Source organism: Galeopterus variegatus, unplaced genomic scaffold, assembly GCF_000696425.1.
Source record: "Galeopterus variegatus unplaced genomic scaffold, G_variegatus-3.0.2 Scaffold337, whole genome shotgun sequence".
NCBI lineage: Eukaryota > Metazoa > Chordata > Mammalia > Dermoptera > Cynocephalidae > Galeopterus > Galeopterus variegatus.
The window spans coordinates 61,887-74,993 of record NW_007726448.1 but is presented as its reverse complement, the minus strand read 5'-3'; positions in this window follow the sequence as shown (position 1 = coordinate 74,993).

Below are 13,107 nucleotides of genomic sequence, written 5' to 3'. Positions count from 1 at the left end.
TTATTGCTGGTATTAGAATAATTGCTTTATTTGTTTTCTGTCTTGTCACTGAAATATATGTTCCTGAGGCAGGACCTTGTCTACTTGTCACCACTTGTACCCCCAGCATCTAGAACAGTCCCAGTACAGATTAGTGGCAAATAGAAACGGGTTGAGTGAGTGAGTGACTGTAAGTCAGCACAGTGCTTTAGAGAAGCAATTTGATAACATACATTAGGAGCCTCAGAAATGTTCATGCCTTTTGACCTAATCATCCTATTAGAGGAACTGATGATTTTAAATCAGAATTCAGGATATACAAGGATCTTTAGGTGTAAGGATAATTATCAGACATTATTGACAATGATGAAAAAAGATACAAAAGAGGAGTGGTTATGTCCTTGTTTTAGAAATAGTATACAGCAGGTAAAAGCAGTGTTCAAGAAGAGTTTATAATAGCATATAAAGTTGCTTATTCATAATAATACAGTTTGCAAAAGCAAGATTCCAAATAATGCATAGTGTATGACCACAGCCATGTGGTCCTGCATATACACACTCACATGGGAAATAACTGGGGAGTCAGGGCAGCTGCAAAGCAAAGCTCCAGGGCCCTTCACTCAGGAGTCCATGCAGATCTGCCTGTCAAAGGTGAACCCGGATCCTCCAGTGGAGACAATGGGTAATCTTCCATTTTTCTGCTTCATACATTTTTCATATTTCTGTGATTGAATAGATCTTAGTTTCTAATACCATAAAAATGGCTATCGTGAAGTTTTAAAATATACGAAATAAATTTTAATTAAAAAAGTGTACATCTCCTTTCTCAACTCACCTTGAGGCAAAACCTCTCCTCTGGACTCCACGGGGCAGAAATCTATCTTAATGGCTCCTTGAGAAAGAAGGAATTAACTTTCCCTTGTAGGTGTTGGCTGAGCAGTAAGGCGACACTGAAAATGCCATCAATTTATGATTACCAATTGTGATACATATATGTGACAACCAGCACCTGAAAGAGTGAGATTCTTCCCTTTTCACAGCCTGAGATCTGAGTCCCTGAGATTCTGAATGGCCTGGATTCTCCAAAAATGTTGCTCTTGAGACATAAAGGGCACTTGATCTCCTGTGATGCCCACCTGGCCATGAGCCTCACCAGCAGAAGCTCTACAACAGTGGGAAGAGCAACTCCAAGGTCAGAGCCCAGGGACATTCACACTGTTCAAAGGTCCACATCCTGGGTGCAGAAGGGGCCCAGGTGAGAGTCTAGCTCCTGTCTTCAGCTGTGGCTGGTGTATGGGCGGATGGGTCAGCCACTGAGTGTGGGTCCTGGCATTCCTGGAGCTATCTTTACTTTCTCTCCTGAAGACTCCACCCCTGCACATACCAAGGCACTATATTCCCTGTGAGCAGGCTTCTCTTTAGAAATACAAACAACACTTCCCTAATCTGAGGTCCAGCCATTGTCACTCCTACTGACATCAGAACTGGATAATCTGGCCGGCCCGGTGGCGCACTGGATAGTGCGCCGCTTGGGAAGCGTGGCGGCGCTCCCGCCCGAGGGTTCGGATCCCACATACAGACTGGTTCCCGCTCACTGGCTGAGCGAGGCGCGGGAGCAACACCGAGGCTTGCGATCCCGTTGCCGGTCCCTGGTCCGGTGCGGGGGCAACACTGAGGGTTGCGATCCGGTGCCGGACACGGAAAAAAAAGACAAAAAAAAAAAAAAAAAAAAAAAAACTGGAAAATCTGGTTCCACTGAAATTAGCCACTGAGCCTTTGGAGCCAAGGCAGAACCTCATTTTGGGTGTGGACTTGGCTGATCTGGAAGGAGTCCTGAAAGGTGGTGTTTACTAGGTGGCTCTGGGGAGCACAGGGAAGTGCCTGGTGAGAGGAGAACCAGGACAGATGGGAAGGTCCCAAAAGCACTTCAGTGGCTCTGTGTGTGGCCCAGCAAAGGGATTTGGAAAATTTTTTCCTGGCCACTCCTGGCTTGTGTTTTCCCTTCCACTTCCCTGTCTGCTAGGCCATGGCAGACAATCCTTCATTTTTTAAACATTTGGTAAACACCTACTGTGCACTGGGCATTGTCTTTAGGAGGAGCTGGGGCTAAAGTAAAAGGAACCAGACTCTTCTTGCCCTGGAGGTTGGCCCAGTCTTGCTCAGACATGGATCATAAGGACATCATAGCACAGATGATAAGTGCCACATACACACTTGCTTCGTCCACATATATGTGGACCATCAGTGCTGACCAAGCAGTCACAAAACCTCATAAAAGAGACAACACGTGACCAAGTTTTGAGGCATAAGTAGGAGGCCAGTGGGCACCCAAGACAAGATAGAACTGCTCAGAATCCAGGATGTGAGTTTCTTTCCCTGGGCCAGGTCAGGACACAGATCAAGCTGTTTGAGGAGCCTGACTCTTCCTGCCAAGAGACTGTGTCCCACATGTGACTGTTCAGAAAACATATCTGCTCAATAGTGAGATTTGAGAAAGCCTGATGGGAAGAGGGAGATTCTCCTGGGCGCTTGTTAAACTGCAGAGTCTCTGATCAGGGGGTCTGGGCAGGGCCTGCAATTGCATTTCTAGCAAGTCCAGGTGACACCAGTACTGCTGGTCCCAGGACCACACTCTGAGAAGCACTGCCTTAGCCCACCTGGTTTGTTTCCTAATATCAGAAGAGGGCTGTGAGGTAGAGGTATAAGACAAGCTAAACCATACCCAGCCCATCCTAAAGACCCCACCCAAGTCTGCAGTGATTGATTTCCTTGGGGTCCCAGGAATGGCAGACACCAGGGAGGGACAGCTGTGAGGTCAGAGGGTGATCAGGAGCAGCGCTTACACACAGCACCCGGGCTCCTGATGCTCCACAGACCTGCTCCTGCACCCTCAAGTCCCTCCCTCCCCTCATGACATGGACCTCCAGGCCTGGCTCTACTGCCCCTCGCTGTTTAGGGCCTATGATGTCATTGGGGGAGCTCTGAGCTACTTTCTGATCTAGAGATAGGGTGTCAAAGTCTGACAAGTGTGAGCAAACTTATAGGGAAAACAGAATGGGTTCTTAATGAGGACCCTGACAATTTGACAAATGGCTTCAGTTGTATGTCCTATTGGAGAACTACCAAACTGGGTTTTTTTTCTTTCATTTTTCCCCCCTAAATATCACATCCTTGAGTCCAGAAGGACACTAGAGGGTGTCTGGAGGTCATACAAGCTGGTGGTAATGTGATCAGACCACCTAGAATCCCTTGTAGACTGGGCTTTCCCACTCACAAAAAGATTTGGTCAAAATTTCTTCACCAGAGAAATTGCATTTGTTAATCATGCCCTAACTTTGCCTTTTAATGAATGAAAAACAGATATATAAGAAAGATAATCCTTTTAAAAAGAAAACAATGCCATGAATTAAAATGACAGTAAATGTCCTGTTTAAGGAATGTATGATTTTCAGAAATTTTGTTTGTATCTTAATGGAAGTGAATTATTTCTATCAGAGCTTTTAAAAAGATTTTCATTCGGAGTGTTATGGTTTTGTTTGTTTTGTCTCTCTTGGAATTATCTTTTGAGTCATGTTTGACTTGGCTCAAAAGTCTCTCACTCCTGCCCCACCCCTGACAGGCAGCCGCTGGTATCAGTTTCTTGCTTACTCTTCCAGAGATGTTTATGCCTATGTCAGAAAGTATGAATATGCATGTGTGTATTCTTTCACCCTTTTCCCACATATTTCAGCAGCCCACACATGCTCTCCTGCACCTGCCTTTTCCCCCTTAACAATGAATCATGGAGACCATCCCATGAGGGAAGAAGAAGAACTTCCCTCTCCCTGAGAAATAAGTAACTATTAGGTGAGAGGGCATTCCTGTTCAGGGACTTTGTGGACTGTGCTGCTGTGGAGGGAGGGGGTGTGGGGAGAGGAGCCCTGAGATCTGGATGGAGTGGGGGTGGGCAGGAGCCAGGAGCTGAGAGGTAGGACTGGGCACAGAGCTGCAGGGCAGGCAGGTGCAGGGTGGGGTTGAGGGGATGTCCACCTCCCAGTACAAGTCTCCCTCACTCCCTCCACCCTCACCCTGGGTTCCACTTACCCTGGGGATGACCTCATCTTCCCACTGCCCGTGGAACTGGTCTGCTCTTCCTTGCTGGCCTTGGGGTTCTGGGAGCAGCACTCCCAGGGGCCCTGGGGTGCCCGGATCATGAGGGCAGAAGGAGGTGAAGACAACAGCACTGAGAGAGCCCAGGCAGAGGGAAGAGCATGGTGGGTAGGAAGGGAGCTGTCTGAGCCACCAGTTGCCTCCAGGAACTGGCTCTCTCCGGTCTTGGCCCCACTTCAGTGCCAGCCCTGCCCAGACCCCTGCCCCTGCCCTGTTCTGCTGCCCACAACTCCAGCCCAGCATGGCCCAGACATAGTCCTGCTCCTGAGGGTAAAAATGTTCCTCCAGTACAGGCAGGACTTTCTTTGTTTTTCTTAACACTTTGTCTTTTTTCTCTTATTCCCCTCAAGTCCTTAATGTAGGAATTACATCAGTGGTTTGCAGATGAGGAATCTGACCCAGGCGATTCCATGCAGCACTCACTTATTGCACCAATACCTATCAGGGCCAGCTCTGGGCCAGATGAGCTCATGGCTCCACAACTGTTGGTGAAATAACCTGGAAGGTTCATGCTCAGGTCCACATGACTCAAAAGCTCACACTGACCTGGCTCAGGTGCTGACTGCCCCTCCACTTCCCTTTTCTCTCTTCTTGCTGACCCAGGATGACCATTTGTCTCGACCCTGTTTTGCACTGCATGTTGTAGGGGTTGGCCTTCTCTGGTAGGTCTCGGCACCTCTGCATCACTTGTAATTTTGGCTCCTAACAGTATGACATTGGCACAGGTGTCAAGCTATGTTGAAGTAGCCAGTCCTCCCTCCATACTTCCTAACTGGAACAAAATCCCTGTCCACACACAGTAGGTATGTGTGTACTTTGTGTACAGATGACAGGATCCTGCATTGTGTTCTGCAGTGGTATCCTGTTGGGGCTGGAGGCCACAAGCACAGCCCTGTGGGCAAAGTTGTCTCAGAAGGAAGTGGATAGTCCAACTTATGATCATCAGGGAAAAGGAAGGTCCTCAGGCAAAAGAACATGCCTCAGGAGGCAGGATTGCTGGAGAGAGGACATCTGCTAACCAACTTGCTACCTTATGGACATCACCTTGGATTGAGAGGAAAGATGGCCTCTGCCATGGCATAGGGGATCAGGAACCAGGCAGGGAGGCCTTCCTAGAGGTCAGTGTTTCTCAAACGTGGGGGCTGAGCACCTTATGATGAGGTCAAAGACCTCACATTCCCCATTAGCTGACTGTTCCCACATTTCGGTGGAAAAAGAACCAAAAACCTCTAAGAGTTTTAAGGGGAGAGGAGATTTCCCCCATGTCCCTTAGTGATGGAGTTAGGCATGACTCATATTAGAGTTGGAGTGTGTTACACGACGTAATGTCTTAATTATTGGGACATAAGAGGCCCAAACTACTGTTACATGTATATGAAACTATCCAGTATGAGTTTAAACAACCCATGACCACCTAACATTGGAGTTGTAAATTGAATGCAAGATTACCAGCTATTGAGAAAAAAACAAACAATGACAAATGAAACTTCTGTTAGAAAATCTGAATGATACACTGATAACAAAGTAGCCTTCCTGAAAACTAGACATTTCATCCCTCCAAGTGTTCTGCTGTAGGGTAGGAACTCCAAAATGGACTAACCCCAATAATTTACAGTAGGTAGTCCTAAACCATAAATTGAAATAGATCTGTGGACTTTGGTCTTGTTCATGTGTGAGAACTGAAGAAAGTATCAGATTTTGGGTCAGTTCAAATCTGTTGGATGAGCTGTGGATCTCATAATCATAGAAATGGAGGAATGGAGATAAATATACAAAACCTGGATGTGATGGCTAATTTTAGGTGTCAAACTGGCTGGATGAAGTAATACCTAGGAACTTGGTAATGCATTTTGGGGTGTGTCCGTGAGGGTGTTTCCAGAGATGAGCATGTGAGCCCGAATGGAATAGGTGGGGGAAGATCTGTCTTCAATGTGGGTGGGCATGGTCCAATCTACTGGAGGCCTGGAGAGAATAAAAACAGAAAAAGGCAAATGTATCCATCTACCTTCTGGAGCTGGCACACACTGTTACTCTCCTGTCCTTGGACAACAATTCCTGGCTCCCCAGCCTTTGGACTCCACAACTTGCACCAGTGGCACCCCAGGTTCTCAGACCTTTGCTCTCACAATGAGAGTTACACCATTAGCTTCCCTGATTCTGATGCTTTAGGACTTGGACTGAGCTGTGCTTCCAGCACCCCAGGATCTCTAGTTTGCAGACTGTCATGCAGCTTCTCAGCCTACGGAGATTCATGAGCCAATTCTCCCTAAATCCCCTTTTATATATCTATGTACATATCCTATTGGTTCTCTCTCTCTCTGGAGAACCCTGACTAATACACTAGGTTACCTAATTTTACATTAAAATTTTATGTTAGAAAATATACCTGTATTTTTTTTACTTTTTGTAATTCCTGAGTCTCTAACAGAGTCTTAATTGTGAGAATTATGGCCTGGCTTCTGCAGGTGGGCCTGTCACCAGCCAGGGAGAAGCAGGGGATTATGGGAAACATCCACAAGGTCAAGGGGCTGCATGGCCCCTTGAGGCTACTATGCTGATGGTGACTTCACTATCGCATCCTACCCAGCAGGCTGGCAGGAATGGGGTGACTGATATGAGTCATTGTAGCATTCATGCAAATCGCTTATGGACATGGGGACTTGGGAATATTAATGTCCACCATTTCATTAATGTGAGAGCTTACTAAGTGTCAGAGACCTTGCTGGGTACTTTTGTTCCTGTCTCAGATGATATTCACAGCAACCTTTCAAGAAAGCTCTTTTCATTTCACTTTTCTTGTATGTGGATGTCCAGTCATTCCAGCACCATTTCTTGAAAAGACTATTGTTTCTTCATTGTATTGCTTCTATGTTAAAAACGAGTTGACTACATATATGTGCGTTTATTTCTGGACTTTCTTTTTTACTATTATTATATTTTATCAATATACAATGCAGTTGATATTTGCGTCCCTTTACTTATTCCTCCCTCCCCCCTCCGTCTTCCCCCTCCTGCCCATCAACATCATATCTGTTCGCGTGTCTTAACCAGTTCAAGAAATTGTGATTGTTGTGTCTTCTTCCCTCCCTGCCCCACCTTTTGTTTGTGTATTTATTTATTTATTTTTAGCTCCCCCAAACAAGTGAGAACATGTGGTATTTCTCTTTCTGGGCCTGACTTATTTCACTTAATATAATTTTTTCTAATTCCATCCATGTTGCTGTGAATGGTAGTATTTCATTCTGTTTCATAGCACAGTAGAATGCCATTGGGTAGATATCCCACATTTTCCATATCCACTCATCTGATGATGGACATCTGGGCTGGTTCCAACTCTAGGCTATTATAAATAGTACTGCAATAAACATTGGAGTACAGGTATCACTTTGACATGATGATTTCCATTCCTCTGGGTATATTCCCACCAGTGGAATAGGTGGTTCATATGGTAGCTCTATCTGTAATTGTTCGAGGAACCTCCAGACCATTTTCCATAAAAGCTGCCCCATTTTGCAGTCCTGCCAACAGTGTAGGAGGGTTCCGTTTTTTCCATAACCTCACCAGCATTTATCATTCTCAGTCTTTTGAATGTTAGCCATCCTAACTGGAGTGAGATGGTATCTCACTGTGGTTTTGATTTGCATTTCGTAAATGCTATGTGATGTTGAGAATTTTTTCATGTGTCTGTTGGCCATTTGTATATCTTCCTTTGAGAAATGACTATTCAGCTCCTTTCCCATTTTTTAATTAGGTTACTTTTTTTTTTTTTCTGTAAGGTTGTTTGAGTTCCTTGTATATTATGGATATTAATCCTTTGTCAGATGTATATTTTGAAAATATTTTCTCCCACTCTGTTGGTTGTCTTTTCACTCTCTTAATTGTTTCTTTTACTGTGCAGATGCTTTCTTAGTTTGATATAATCCCATTTGTTTATTTTTCCTTTGGTTGCCCATGCTTTGGGGGTCATATTCATGAATTCTGCACTGAATCCTACTTCCTGGAGTGTTTCCCCTATGTTTTCTTTAAGGGGTTTTATTGTTTCAGGGTGTATATTTAATTTGTTAATCCATTCTGAGTTGATTTTATATATGGTGATTGGTATGGGTCTAGTTTCATTCTCCTGCATATGGATGTCCAGCTTTCCCAGCCCATTTGCTGAAGAGGCTGTCTCTTCCCCAGTGTGTAGACTTGGTGCCTTTGTCAAAGATCAGATGGCTATAGGTATATGGGTTGATTTCTGGATTCTCTATTCTATTCCATTGATCTGTGTGTCTGTTTTTATGACAGTACCATGCTGTTTTGATTATTATACATTTGTAGTGTAGTTTAAGCCAGGTAGTGTTATGCCTCCAGCTTCATTTTTTTTTTTTTTTTTTTGCTCAGAATTTCTTTGGCTATTCATGTTCTTCTGTTTTTCCATATAAACATTAGGATTATTTTTTCCACTTCAGAGAAAAATGTCACTGGAATTTTGATGGATATTGCATTGAACATGTAGATCACTTTGGGTAGTATGGACATTTTCACAATGTTAACACTTCTGATCCAAGAGCATGGGATGTCTTTTCATCTTCTTGTGTCCTCTTTAATTTCTCTTAACAGTGGTTTGTAGTTCTTACTGTAGAGATTTTTCACATCCTCGGTTAACTTTATTCCTATGTTTTTGTTTTTGTTTTTGTTTTTGGTGGCTATTGTGAATGGGCTAGATTTCTTGATTTCTTTTTCTGCATGTTCACTGGTGGAGTATAGGAATGCTACTGATTTTTGTGTGTTGATTTTGTATCCTGAAATATTGCTGAAATCATTTATCAACTGCAGGAGTTTCTTTGTAGAGGCTTTAGGCTGTTCAATATACAGGATTACATCATCTGCAAACAGGGGCAGTTAGACTTCATATTTTCCAATCTGGATGCCCTTTATTTCCTTCTCTCCTCTGATTGCTCTGGCTAGTTCTTCCAACTTTGTGCTGAATAGGAATGGTGAGAGTTGGACTCCTTGTCTAGTTCCTGTTCTTAAGGGAAAAGCGGTGGGCTTATGATATATAGCTTTAATTATGTTGAGATACTTTCCATGTTTGCCTAACTTGTAGAGACTCTTTATCAAGAATGAATGTTGAATTTTGTCAAATGCTTTTTCAGCATCTATTGAGATGATCATCTTGTCTTTGTCATTGATTTTATTGATGTGGTGTATCACATTTATTGATTTGCATATATTGAACCAAACTTGCATCCCCGGGATGAATCCCACTTGACCATGGTATAGAATTTTGTGTATGTGTTGCTGTATTCTGTTAGCTAGTATTTTATTGTGGATTTCTGCATCTATATTCATCAAGGATATTGGCCTGTAGTTTTCTTTTTTTGTTGTATCTTTGTCTGGTTTTAGTCTCAGGGTGTTGTTTGCTTCATAGAATGAGTTTGGGAGAATGGCCTCTGTTTCAATCTTTTGGAATCATTTGCAGAGAATTGGTATCAATTCTTCTTTGAAGGTTTGGTAGAATTCTGCAGTGGACCCATCTGGTCCTGTGCTTTTCTTTGTTGGGATCCTTCTGATAACAGCTTCACTCTCTTTTATTGTTAATGGTCTGTTCAGATTTTCTACATCTTCTTGACTCAGATTTGGTAGTTTGTGTGTGTCCAGAAATTTATCGATTTCCTCCAGATTTTCAAATTTGTTGGCATATCGTTGTTTATAGTAGTCTGTAATGATTTCTTGTATTTCTGCAGTATCAGTTCGAATATCACCCTTTTCATTTTTAATTTTTGTTATTTGGGTCTTCTCTTTTTTTTTTTTCTTTTTAGTTAGCTTTGCAAATGGTTTGTCAATTATATTTATCTTTTCAAAAAAACAACTTTTTGTTTCATTGATCTTTTGTATCATTTTTGGGGCTTCTATTTCATTAAATTCCACTCTGATCTTAATGACTTCTTTCCGTCTACTTATTTTGGGTTTGGATTGTTCTTGTTTTTCTAATTCTTTAAGGTGAAATGTTAGGTTGTTTATTTGCCTTCTTTCCATTCTTCTGAAGTAAGCATTTAATGCGATAAATAACCCCCTTAGTACTGCTTTTTCAGTATCCAACAGGTTTTGGTATGATGTATCTTTATTTTCATTAGTTTCAATAAATTTTTCGATTTCCTGTTTAATTTCTTCTTGGACCCATATGTCATTAAGAAGAATGCTGTTTAGGGCTGGCCCGTGGCTCACTCGGTAGAGTGCGGTGCTGATAACACCAAGGCCGCGGGTTCTGATCCCATATAGGGATGGCCAGTTTGCTCACTGGCTGAGCGTGGTGCTGACAACACCAAGCCAAGGGTTGAGATCCCCTTACCGGTCATCTTTAGAAAAAAAAAAAAGAAGAATGCTGTTTAATTTCCATGTGTTTGTATAGTTTCCAGAGTTTCATTTGTTATTGATTTCTAATTTTAATAAACTGTGGTCTGAAAAAACACATGAAATAATTCCAATCTTTTCAAATTTGTTGAGACTCTATTTGTGACCTAACAGGTGATCTATCCTGATCTCATCCATGTGCTGATGAGAAGAATGAATATTCTGAGGTTGCTGGATGGAATTTCTGTAGATATCTGCCAAGTCCAATTGATCTAAAGTGTTGTTTAGATCTTATGTTTCTCTGCTGATTCTTTGCCTAGATGATCTGTCCAATATTGAGAGTGGGGTGTTCAGGTCCCCTTCTATTATGGTATTAGTGTCTATCTCATTCTTACGTCTAATAGTGTTTGCTTTATAAATCTGGCTGCTCTAACGTTGGGTGTGTTATATTTATGATTGTTATGTATTCTTGATAGATAAATCCTTTTATCATTTTATAGTGGCCTTATCGCTTTTTATGGTTTTAGGCTTAAAGTCTATTTTATCTGATATAAGAATAGCTACTCTGTCTCATTTCTCATTTCTATTTGCATGGTATATCTTTTTCCATCCTTTCACTCTTAGTCTGTGTGTGTTTTACAGGTGAGGTGACTCTATTGAAGGCAGCATATAGTTGGGTCCACCATTTTAATCCAGTCAGTCAGTCTGTGTCTTTTGAGAGGGGAATTTAATCCTTTTACATTAAGAGTTGTTATTGAAAGGTGTTGATTTGCTCCTAGCATTTCATTGATTTTCGTTTAGATGTCTTATGTATCTTTTGTTCCTTACTTTCTGAATTACTGCTTGTTTTCTGTATTTGTTGGTTTCTTGGGGTGATAGATAAACTTTTTTTTTCTCATTATTGTTAGCATTTTTATTTTATTAGTGGGTTTTGTTTTTTCTTGAGTATTTATGGCAGTGGTGGTTGTTTTTCAGATACCAAACCCAGTACTCCCTTGAGAATTTGTTGTAAGACTGGTTGCGTGGTAGTGAACTCCCACAGTTTTTGTTTGTGTGAGAAATATACTATTTGTCCTTCATTTTGGAAGGATAGCCTTGCTGGGTAACATATTCTTGGCTGGCAATCTTTGTGTTTTGATATTTTGAGCATATCAACCCATTCTTTTCTGGCTTTTACAGTTTGTGATGATAAGTCTGATGTTAGTCTGATTGGTGCTCCCTTATGAGTGACTTGACGCTTCTCTCTTACAGCTTTTAAGATTCTCTCTGTCTTTAAGTTTTGCCAATTTGACTATAACATGTCTTGGAGATGACCTTTTTGGTTTGAATATGTTTGGGGATCTTTGAGCCTCCTGAATCTGAAGATCTGTGTCTTTCCCCATACCTGAAAAGTTTTTTGCCATTACTTCATTGAATATGTTTTCAATGCCATTTCCTTTTTCCTCCCCTTCTGGAATACCCATGACTTGGATATTTGAGTGCTTAAGGTCATCTGTTATCTCTCTTAGATTTTCTTCAATGTTTTTAATTCTTTTTTCTTTTGTTTTTATCTGCCTGTGTTATTTGAAACAGCTCATCTTCCAGGTCAGAAATTCTCTCTTCTGCTTGTTCTAGCCTGCTGGTTAAAATCTCTGGTGTGTTTTTTATTTTGTTGAATGAATTCTTCAGCTCCACAAGCTCTGCTACATTCTTTTTCAGGGCATTAATTTCTTTGTACATTTCTTCTTTCAGTACCTGTATACTTTTTCTCATTTCATTGTGTTATCTCACTGAGTTTTCTTGTATCTCATTTAGTTTTCTTAGAATTGTTGCTCTAAATTCCTTGTCATCATTTCAAGGACTTCCTGTTCTATAGGATCTAGAGCTTGAGAATTATTATTACTCTTTGGTGGGGTTGTACTTACTCGATTTTTCGTATTTCTGGTATCTTTCCTTTGGTGCTTAGTCATTGTGGCAGGGGATTTCACAGTCCACTCATTTGACCCTAGTATCTCCCTGGGATCCTGCAGGGACTGCCAATGTGGCACAGCTGCCTCGGTGCCTGTGGGTGGAAGGCTCAGGCCTCCCTAGGCCGTGGGCCCTGGCTTGGGCTGGGGGGAGTCATGCAGCGGCACCTACCTGTTCAGGAGACGGTGCCTCAGGGCACGCGGTGGTCCCGGCAGCTCTCAGGCATCTCTGGGGTCCTACCCGGATGGCATGCACTGGTTTTGGTTGGGGGGATCACGTGGTGGTGCTTACCTGCTCAGTCCAGGTGCCTCAGGGTGCACGTGGTCCCTACGGCTCTCGGGCGTCTCTGAGGCCTCCCTGTGTGGGCCTGTGGCCTGGGCTGTGGGGCTCCTGCCGCAGCACCTATCTGCTCCTGCATGGGTGTCTGGGGTGTACAGTGGTCCTGGCAGCTCTCGGGCAGCTCTGGGGCCTCACTGGATGGTGTGCACTGGCCTGGACTGGGGAGGTCCCATGGCGGCGCCTACCTTGTCTGGCACAAGTGCCTTGGGTCACATGGTCGTCCCAACGACTCTGGGCATCTCTCCTATTTCTGGGCTTTCTATCCCATCCCATTGATCTATTTGTCCATTCTTTTGGCAATACCATGCTTTCTGGATTACTGTGGCTTTTTTTTTTTTTTTTTTTTTTTTTTTTTTT